The 11,471-nt window shown below is 31.7% G+C and overlaps 2 long non-coding RNA genes across 3 annotated transcripts; one reads left to right on the top strand and one right to left on the bottom strand.

Annotated features, from left to right (window-relative positions):
- Nucleotides 1–2,897: 2,897 nt before the first annotated feature.
- Nucleotides 2,898–4,906, bottom strand: LOC148169396 (uncharacterized). Of its 2 annotated transcripts, none has more exons than XR_015770577.1 (2): nucleotides 4,656–4,906; nucleotides 2,898–4,605 (listed from the first exon to the last, which is right to left on the bottom strand). It is a non-coding gene; the product is annotated as an uncharacterized LOC148169396 (long non-coding RNA). The 2 variants fall into 2 exon arrangements; XR_015770576.1 differs by having other exon boundaries at nucleotides 3,521–4,602.
- Nucleotides 4,907–5,340: 434 nt separating this feature from the next.
- On the top strand, nucleotides 5,341–7,370 carry LOC148169395 (uncharacterized). The gene is made up of 3 exons (XR_015770595.1): nucleotides 5,341–5,442; nucleotides 5,498–6,412; nucleotides 6,467–7,370. It is a non-coding gene; the product is annotated as an uncharacterized LOC148169395 (long non-coding RNA).
- Nucleotides 7,371–11,471: the final 4,101 nt, after the last annotated feature.

Here is an 11,471-nt window from a genome sequence, read left to right as displayed (position 1 = left end):
TAGATCTGTCTAAAGCTTTTGATACTGTGTCCAGTACGACATGGATTGATTCTTACTAACTTATGCAACAGATATCAAAAGTTACTATTTTGTAGTAAAAGATCTGGTATATTTATTTATTTCTTTTTTGATCCCAAAACTTTCTGCCACTTTTGAATATTCAGTTTCAAGCATTTTTGTAATGTTTGCGAACACTACTATTCAAAGACAAAATTTTTAACTCATAATTTTGTTTTTGCTGTCTAAAATGACTTAAATCTTATTAAAATACACCAACTCTTACTCGTGAAATTCCAAATTTTAAGATTTCTAATATTGGAAGCAAAAGTTCGACGTAGTTGGTCTTCGATTTCTGTGTTTTGTGTAATGCACGGATAATCCGCACCTGGATAATCCAGGTTCTACTGTATTTATGTATTTATGTAGTTTTTGTAAAAACGTCTTAAAATTTCTTGTGATTTCTTATAATTTTTCGTAAAAATGTCTTAAATGTAACCGAATATCATGCTTCAAATGTCGCCAAGATCTTTGTATGCTAGATTGTTTAATTTTGTATTTTCTTAGTTTAATTTATTATTTATTATACCATTTAGTTCGTAGAGTTCATTAAGGTAATTTTTTAAGCAGAAATTTTGTTCAAATACTTTTCACCAACCATTCACAGTTCGGCAGGAGCAAATTTTAGGTCACAGCTTTTAAAAAAAAAGTCAAATTTTAAATCATCTTAGGTTGAATTACTGCTATTTTAAACAATTATGAAAATGTATGTATCAATATTTGAATTTTCTTTAATGTTTAAACTTTTGATGGCTTACCCGGTTAAAATTCTAATTATAATCGACAACAGTATGTTTGCTGTAAAAATCATTTATGTCATACAACTTTAAAACCAAGACAGAGAGTAAGAAATTGCAATAACTTAAGTGTCAAAATATCATAACTGGATTTATAATAATTTTGATAATTTTAGTGCTACGGCTATGAAATTTGGTGAACATACAACTTTTGAGCCGCCAATTAACTCTACCAAATTGCAAAACTGTAGAACAAAAGACAACATTTTAGTAATTGTTAAGGTGGAGTGAGAAATTTAGACACCCTTGTTTAAATTCGGAAAAGTTACTACCTATGAGTTATGTATTAATTTTAGTAAATTACAAGAGTTTAGAACGGAAGACAGATTTTGAACATTTTATTTTAAAAACGAAGCAAAAATTTCCGCCATCCATCATTATCATTTCGGTAATTTTATTGCAACATTTTGGGAAAACTATTACTTTTGAGCCGTGTGTTAATTCTACCAAATTGCAAAATTGTAGAGCAAAAGACACAATATTTGGAAATTTTAATTTTCAAGAGGAAGCAAAATGTTTTGATTTTCGTAATTTTCGTAATTTGTAATTTTAGTAATTTCTGTGTTACAGCTATGAAAATTGGGGAATTTTCTACTTTTCACTCGTATATTAAGTTCAGCAAACTGGAAAATTGTTGAGAAGAAGGCGGACATTCTAGAGATTTTAACTACACTGACAGCAAAATTTACGCAAAATCGGCCTATTAATTTAAAAAATGACTTAAAAAAATAATACACACCAACCATTACTTTAATTTTAAAAAATCAAAGAGATTCCCACATTTGTTTTTTGCAACTATTTTGAAAATTGATATTAAATTGTCAAAAAGACTTCAAAATGCAGGTAGGTACATACAAGGTGTTTATAAATGTTTCTAGCATCAAGGGTGGCTATGAAATGTCAAATAAATTTGCCGCTCGTTACAAATGTGGGTTTAGATTTTTCAACTGACATTTGTAGTTAATCTCAATCATTGAAAACAAATTGTTCAAGTTGTGGTTTGAAGCCTGAAAATCTAAAATTTTGACACAAAACCGTAACTGAAAAATAGTAGATGTAAGTGACATTTGAAATAAGTGTGAACATAGTTATATTCACTATGAAAACAAAGCGGCAAAATAGCGCATGGCAGGAACTCCAAAGCCACCATTGATGCTAGAAACATTTATAAACACCTTGTAGAAGGACCCAGTTCAGTTTGAAAAAAAAATGCATATTAAAAAAATAATAAATAATTTGCGCTAATTTTGCGACGCAGTGTACAGTTTATCAAACGCTCTAGTGCGGTTATGGCTTTGACTTTTTAAACCATTTATAGCCACCTTACCGCAAACCCCTATAATCATAATAACCCTCAAGTGGTTGGGTCTCATCTGGCTTGAAATGAACCGTAATAAATATTCTCAATCTCTTTTCAAATATGCAATTTAAACGCGCATTGCGAGTTATTGATGACTATTTATTTCAAATCGTGCGTAATAGTCGTAATTTTTGATCCAAAAATATTTTTTTGGACATATTTTTACACTAGGTTCCTTATGCTTCTAAGAAAAATTAGATTATCTGGACCAAAGTCCCACTTAGTAATAGAAACTTTCAAAAAAAAATTAACAATGTTTTTACAAAAATAAAGATAATGCGTTATTAGAAATAATGGCTAACAAAGATATATTAAAATTAACCCAAATTCAACAACTTTTATGGACTATTTAACCTTAAAAATAACACAAATTTCGTTCTTCTGACACCAAAAATGTGGAAATTAAACCGCGTTCAAGTTTTTTTTGTAATTTTTTTTAGCTACTCGAAATAAAAATTTCTACAAATTCTCCTTTTCGCTCTAAATTTTTGTAAATCGGCACTGTAAATAAGGCAGTCAAGAGTGATAATCTCCACAAATTTAGTTAAAATCGCTTAATAAATAAAGAAATTGCAGGATCTTAAAAAAAATTGGTGGCATTTTTATGGTCTTAATTCGAAAATTTTTAAAAATTCGACCTTTTAATCAAAATTTTTGCAAATTAGTGATATTACTAAAACAAACAAAAGAAACAACATGCATAAATTTCGTTCCAGTCGCACTAGAAATAACGAAATTACAGTGTTGAAAAATTGACATTTTCAGTTGCCCAAATAAAAATTTCTAAATATACTCCTTTTTGGTTTGAATTTTTCTAAATTGGTACTATTAATAAGACAGTCAAGACTTATAAACTCCACAAATTTCCAAATGTTCCAATACAAGTATTTTTTTTCTTTAGTATCCCCAATTAATATAATTGCGTTTATCATCGACTTGAGTAAGTTTGGGTTAGTTGAGTAACAAAATCACCTCAAAATGTAAACCTGTAAGGAGTTAGCTTGTAAGACTGACCAGCTGGGAAAAAATATTTATTAGATGAGACCCAACCATTTGAGCGTTATTATGTTAAGTCAAAGCCATAACCGCACTAGAGCGTTTGTTAAACTGTACCAGCACAGTCTCGACTTTAAAGTGAGCCCACCTCCTGCACGCCAAAGAAGAGAGCGATTACACAGAGTTACGGCCATTAGTACTGATTTGCTAGCCGTTTTATTCCTGGGCAGATGGATCCTCCTCACATGGAAGAAGTCGTGAAAAATTACCCCAATTTTCTTAACGGTGAGCGTTAAAATTAACATTCTTGATTAAATTTTTATTCCTTATGGTTAATTGCACTTGGGAGGAGGAGAAGAATGCTAAAAAAGCCCCGTTTGTGCAAATATTACCAAAACACTTTTCGGTAAAAGATGTCACATGTGAGAAAAAGACAAAGATGCTACTTCATTGTGAAGTATACTTTTGAAAACGCGGATGACCTGGACTAAAGTGATTGTCAATCGGATTAAAAAATATTCGCCTGCAAATACCATGATCGTATCTGAATAGATAGAACCACCGAAATCTATCAACATAGAATACCTCGTTTGCTGCAGATGCAGCCGGATGGATTTTGAGTGGCCCATACAAACACCAAAAGTGTGTTTTTAATTTTAGGGCCGTTAAGCCCAGGAGTGTGTTCATAAATGCACACTGTGCGAACTTGTTGCAACAAAAATTTTCTTAACGATGAGCGTTATAATTAACATTCTTGGTTAAATTTTATGGTTGATTGCACTTGGGAGGAGGAGGAGAATGCTCTGTTTATGGGGGTTTGCGGTAAGGTGGCTGGAAACGATTTAAAAAGTCAAAGCTATAACCGCATTAGAGCGTTTGTTAAACTGTAGTTATAATATTTTGCCAACTACATTATTGGAATTTTTTACCCAGTTGTCTTGGTTTTTAGAGTTGTATGACATAAATGCTTTTCTCAGCAAATAATTCTGTTGTCGATTATAGAATTTTAATCAGATAAACCATCAAAAATTTTAAAAAATTAATGAAACTTAAATTTACAAAATGTAAGTATTTGTACCTACGACTATTTAAAATTTAACTTCTTTTGAAAGAGGGGTGTTCTAGAACACATTGTTTTTTCTGAAAATATTTATCTAAAATTTCTATGACGTGATCCATTAGTTTTCTATTCTAGACAGCCCCATGCACCTTTATCACACAAATATTTAGTTTTTATACGCCTCAACAAGGGCAGTAGTGGTTTTTAACTACTGCCAATGGAAACTTAATGAATCACACTGTATTTTATGACAAAAATACCATAAACTATAACTTACCCGTGTTAAAAGTAGGGAAACAGCGACGATTGTGCCATCGATACGAAAGGACCTACTGCTATTAAAAACGAATTAAAATACGAAAATATTGGAATTAGTTCATATTACCTTCAATTTATAAAAAATTCACCACACACAACGTAGAACTAAAACCGCGCTATCATCGAGAAAATGAGGTTAGGACGCTAAAGCATGCATTCCACCGCAAAAAGTGCACAGAGATTGAGGTTGATTTTTAGATAAAATTGTATAATAACACTGTGGTCCTATTTTTTCAAACTTGAGCAAACAACTCGACAAAAAGACCGTGAAATGCGAACTGTGAACGACCTTCAACAACTAGCCCGCGTCCCGCGCTGTGACGTAGGAGTACCAACATTAAGATGTTCTCACCAACTTCACAACAAAATTAATTATTAGGAACTGCAGTAATTATTAAGAACCCAAATTCATTTAGATTTATGGCAATGAAGTTGAGAATTCAACTGCACAGAATAAAGCCGTTGCTAGTAAAATATTTAATTAAAATGTTAGCTTGAAACATTACCAACGCGTGGTGACAAAAGTTACTAAAGAGACATGTGGTGCGTTGGCTACCAACATTAAGATGTTCTCACCAACTTCACAACTAAATTAATTATTAGGAACTGCAGTAATTATTAAAAACCCAAATGCATTTAGATTTATGCCAATGAAGTCGAGAATTCAGCTGCACAGAATAAAGCCGTTGCTAGTAAAATATTTAATTAAAATGTTAGCTTGAAACATTACCAACGCGTGGTGACAAAAGTTATTAAATAGACATGTAGTGCGTTGGCTGTCATCTGCCAAAACATGTTTAGAAGTGTGAAGTTGTGAACGACAAAATGAGGAAATATTTGCTTATTATACAAAAGTAAGTACGGTTGCGGTTAAAACAACAAATAATTAACTCAATTTCTTGTTTTCAGAATGGTTCCATTTCAAAAAGAACGGTAGAACTAGTCTCATTGGTGGAGGGAAAACTACCAACAAGAACCAGGTAAGTATTAAAGTCTGAAAAGAATTTAAATATTGTTACTATAATTACAATTGTGTTTCAAGATCCGAAGACCTTGATACAATCAGTTTAAGCTAGGAATTAGGAGTCAATCACTAAGAATAGTTATTTACATAAAAGTCAGGAAAATGTCTCATTACTGAAGAGGAGCTATGTTGAAATACGAGGCACTTTGTGCCGAGTATTTTAAAGCTCCGAGTCAAGTAAGACATTTTACTGACGAGTTTTGTATTAAATTTTTCCGGAAATCGCAATAAATCGCTAAAAATCGAGATTTTCCAACAAGTTTTTTAATTAATTGCGCAAAAATCTAGTTTGTCAATTTGTTGAAAACGATGGTTACAAACAAAACAATTATAAAATTTTGTGCGTACGTCAGAGCTGTGTGTTTATTTCATTAATTAATTATGAATACAAGCGAAAACACTGGTGAGGATGTTCCTTTTGACCTAAGCAAAGCAGCCGCTGCTGCTACAGAAGAATTGTTACCGTCGAAATCTAAGGAGCGGTATGAAAAGCAGTTCCAAATCTTTGAAGATTGGCGCAGGCTTAAAAATGTTACTTCGCTAACGGAAGACGTATTTCTGGCTTATTTTGCGGAAAAATCAAGTTCTTATAAGGCTTCAAGCCTCTGGAGCACTTACTCTATGTTGAAAGCCGTGCTTTTATTGAAGGAAAATTTGGATATCAGCAAGTTTTGTAAGGTAACTGCTTACCTAAAACGAAAATCGACTGGTTACCAACCAAAAAATCGAAATGTTTGTCTCGGGACCAGATAGATAAATTTCTGCTTGAAGCTCCCGACAAGGAATTTTTATTATTGAAAGTAAGTTATTACAATGATTACATATTTAAGTTTTATTAAATTTGGTAATTTCAGGTGGCGCTTATTTTTGGGGTGTCTGGAGCCTGTCGATGCGACGAATTATCAAGGATGTTAGTTGAGGACATTGAAGATCAAAATAACGTGCTCATAGTACACATTCCTGATTCTAAAACAAAAAAACCTCGACGCTTTGTAGTTGTTGATGAAAGAAATCTTGCTACATACAGACGTTATTTGGAATTACGTCCGCCTAGTACTCCACACAAGCGCTTATTTTTAAGTTACAAGAAAAGGAAATGTACGGTCCAACCAGTGAGCTTGCATTCATTTGGTAAATTTCCTTCTTAAATTGCTACCTACCTTGGTCTACCAACACCTCTGGAATACACAGGACATTGTATGCGGCGCAGTTCCGCGACGTTACTAGTAGACGGAGGAGGAGATATTACCAACTTAAAAAGGCATGGAGGATGGCAAAGCAGTTCAGTAGCAGAAGGATACATAGAAGAGTCCATCGAAAATAAATTAGATATAGCTAATAAAATACAAGCTGGTCCGAAAAAAAGACCCTTCACTAATATCGAGACGTGTCCCTCTACAAGTAGTGATTCATCTGAAATCTGTTGCACCGAAATCTCGACTGAAATTTTTGATAAAAAGGTTAAACTTGATCATAAATCTCTGTCTGGAATTAACATTGCAAATATATCGAATTCTACAATTAATGTTAATATCTGTTCATAGTGTAATTTACGAAATTTTGAATAAATTTTTCTTGTTTAAATAACTAATTATTTTGCGTCATTTTTGTAGTTTTTACAGTACTAGTCAGGGAAATCCAATTTTCCTGCGCCTAATGTCGCAAGGAAATGCTGTTTCAATGACGATTTCCGGAAAAATACTGTTTTTTCATACCAAACTTTGTGAAAGCAAAAACTGCTATGATAAAACTCCTTTTTAGGAAACAATCAGGTTAAAATGCTTCTTTGGTCGAATCCAACACTGAATACTTGTTTGTTAATTGCTTAGTTTATTCAACTTCATAATGGGGTTGCAGCAAACCACTTAAATATTTATTATACATTATAAAATCTTTGGGGTCAATTTATCTGTCTCTTTCTTATTACAGTTTGAGATTGTTGAGCGTTGCTCATTAGCTAATTCAAAGAAACAATATTTTTTAAGGTTTTATGAGTACAATTAATAAATTATTAAAATTTAACTTACTACTCTCGTATTTCGCAAATTCAATTTCTGAATGCAAGACAACATGTATGGTTAACGGGTCTTTCTTATTCTGACAGAGATGCTATTCTTGTCTTTGATCTATCATCGACTGAAATCTTCGACCTTCGATACTCGAGGTCGCAATTTGGTGAGATAGATTTGATTATACATTTGAGGAGTTAGATGGGGACTCGTGGAAATAGATTTTGTTTAATTAATGTAAATACAACTCCTTTTGGGCTTTGGAGTTTTTCAATGTCATTCAAAATGTAAGGAACGGAATTTTACCCAACCACCAGTACAAAACTTGATACATTATTTTATTTAGTTATGAAGTAGATGTTGTTCACTCGAGTAACAGCATAAAAGACTTCTACATATGAGTACTCGTTGTACTCGTTTTGACTTTGTACTAAGGTTTATTTAGATTTCTATTATAATTTTCAAGAATCATTGAAACGTCATCTTAAATATAAATCTGTAAATAAATAAAGTGAAGATGTTATATTTTATTATCAAAGTTAAAAACGTATTATTTAACTTCATTGGAGATTTCAACTATTCATTGTCTTCTACTAAAGTAGAAAAAAATAGCAACATTAGATGATTTTATGAAGCAAATGAGTTGGCATTTTTTTGCTCCAATGGCTTAGTTTGTTTATTGTTTCTGAACTACGCGCTTTTGGTTATTGCTGAAACTGAATTGCGCATTTTTACTGATTGTTGGTGGTTTAAGTGATTTATTATGCATTTGTAGTGACTATCGTTTGACGGGATTTCCCCGTTTTTTAAGGATTCCTCCCAAGCGCTGACCTGACCTGACCTTACAGGACGACCCAATTTTTCTAATGTGTTTAAATTTATCATGGTTTGATCCAATAACGTCCTTACCGACTCGTTCTTTTACGCAAGTGGCAAATCAAATAGATTTTTGACGTGGTTGTTTAGGATGAGACGTTTATTATAAGTTTACTTCGTTTGTAGTGCATCTAGTTTTAGTCAAGGCAAGCTTTTAAGTAATGAAGTTTTTGTACATCGCTTAAGGCATTGTTTGAATCTATTAAACTTTGGAAAGTGTGGAAAAAACCTGACCATTCAGCGTACGTTTCATCAAATTTGGCCAACTTAATAGTTGGCAATTTGATTAATTTTTGTATGATTAGCAGAATTGGCGATTGAGGTGTTTTACAGTAAAACACATCGATAGTTGTAAATTGTTTATTTAATTGTCTGTACAAGTCGGTGGTCTGTTTTAGAGACCCTATTTTTAAAACCAACTCTACACTTTTTTTTTTTTTTTTAATTTCACTAACACTAATCTGTACATTTTCTTATTACCTAACTATTAATCATGTTTGTATATATTTTATTATTAATGGTTATATGCACTTGAGCATAAATGACAAATTCATACTTAAAATTAATTTTTGAATCGAGGATGGGGTTTTATCACTCTTCCAGTCCTCGACTTGTGTCCACCCTCAAAATCGACCTTAATTTTAAAGACAAAATTTTGAAAATTTACATACGCTTAAACTTGACAAAGCTTTAAAAGCTGACGCTAAAATTTGTTTTTTAACACTGATAGTTTTGGCGTCGCGACGCCTTAAAAATGTAATTTTTAGCTAATTGTAAGGGTTTGTAAATTCAACCTTTAATTTAATTGTTTTTCAGTATAAATGTGTTAAAAATATCTCAATTGTTATTTTAGATTTAAGGCAAATTGAATTCAAAATTTGAGAAAAAATAGCTGTTTTATCAATGAATGAAGTGACTTGTGAAATTTTGGTTTAAACGTATTTTGCCACTGCGCCGTCATTATTTTGAAAAGTAACTTAATAAAACAGCGTTTCTGCATTAGATTGAATAAATAAATAAATTTAAATAAAAACTAAAATATTTGTGTTAGTTATGTTGAAAAAAAATGAATTCGCGAATATTTCCGCAAAAACTCAAAAATCGCTCAAAATTATACTTCTTAGGCGTCGCGACGTCAAACAAACCGTGATAAAAACAAATTTTTGCGTCAGCTTCTAAAGCTTTCAACTATGAGCGCATGTAAATTTTCAAAATTTCATCTTTAAAATTAAAGACGATTTTAGGGGTGGACACAAATGTTACCGGATCTTGTATAGTTGTTCTTTTTATTTTACAACCCTTACATTAATTTCCGCACTATTATTAACCGCATTTTTGTCACTATTACCCACAGTTTCATTCGCTGTCTGCAATTCCGCACTTTTGTCGTTTTCACTATTTACTAACCCTAAATTAAAATTATTGTCTAAAGTAACTAGGATCCTGCTATTTACATCACTACTTTCTTCTTCCTTCATTACTGTAGCCACATTTCTTGACCAATGCATTGTTTTCTTTGAATCAGTTACTTGCTTGCCATTTTGCTTCAGAGATGAAGGTTTCTGAAATTTACTATTTCTAGTTCTGAACCCTTACTTTATACCTACGTTCTCCTAATTGTTGTAATAAAGGATTTCGTCTTCCTGCAGTCTAATTTCACTATTGTATGTTCCGCAGATTAACACAAATTTAATCCGTTCATCACGTAATGTCAGTCACAAATTCTTCTAGAGGCATATCTTCATTTTGCTTGGTCGTGAAAAATTTGTACCTTAATAATGCGACATTTTGGCGGGGTAAAAAATGGTTATTGGTTGGAATTTCGCAATGACGACTTCCAATTTATCCTTCTCATGGTCTTCAAATTTGAAAGTGAAGTGTAATAATTGGGCAACTTGAATCGTTTCAGCCTTTTTGTTCACTACCGAAATTATTCAAGATAATGTGTGTTTCACAATTATTTATATTGTTGATAGCAGCGTCAATAGCGTTATTGTTATTGGTTTGGTCGCTGTCGCAAAACGCTGGTAATTAGTAAAGTGACCATTCTTTTTAGCTCAAAACGGAACGTCCATACATTATCTGTATGGATCATACTACTAATATCATAACTTTATTATATACGCTAGTAGGGAGGTTAACAATGAAAATAAAGACATTTTTTAATGTTCTTTATTTTGTGTTCATATTAAATAAAATTATTTTTATTATTAGAAATTATGAAAAATAAGCATCAATTTTATTAAAGCAACATTTCTGTGAGAGTAATTATTAAATTATATGCAATATACAATATGTCCCCGGATTGAGTTCACAAGAGGAAAAAAACGTTATTTTTCATTTTACAAAAAAATGATAGGAATAATATTTTTTGCTTAATTTAAAATAAATAAATCTTCAATTAAAACTTTAATATTATCAAGCTGTGTTCTTAAAATCGAAAAAAACAAAAAATAACGAAGAACTTTTTTATTTTTTATTTTGCAAAAAATGTCAAAGGAATGAAATTTGTTCCTTAACTCAAACCAATTTCCACTATTTGATTGCCTATTACCTTTTTTAGCACTTAGTTCAATTCTAACTCGTAATTCTTTAAGACTGTTTCGAATTTTCTCAATTATTGTTAAGGATGCAATTGCATTTATTTTCCATTTTTTTAATACTTACACATTATTGGGTAAATTTTTCTTTAATCTTTAATGCACTATTTGATATTGCAAATCCACAGCCAGCTATTATTTAAACACGATTACAAAATTTAATAAATAAAAACTAGCCTGTCTTGATTGTTTTGGCACTCGCTTGTTTCAAAGAACATCTTTTTTTTAAGTCGCATTTTTCGTCTATTTGTTAATTAAGACAGTCGGGGGAATAAATACATGATCCGTCAATTTGTTAATTAAGACAGTCGGGGTAATAAGCGCATGATCTGTCTATTTGTTAATTAAGACAGTCGGGAGAATAAATACATGAT

Source organism: Gnatocerus cornutus, chromosome 8, assembly GCF_029298725.1.
Source record: "Gnatocerus cornutus isolate USDA-ARS CGAHR chromosome 8, icGnaCorn1.1, whole genome shotgun sequence".
Classification (NCBI taxonomy): domain Eukaryota; kingdom Metazoa; phylum Arthropoda; class Insecta; order Coleoptera; family Tenebrionidae; genus Gnatocerus; species Gnatocerus cornutus.
This window is presented reverse-complemented; position numbering and strand designations above follow the sequence as displayed.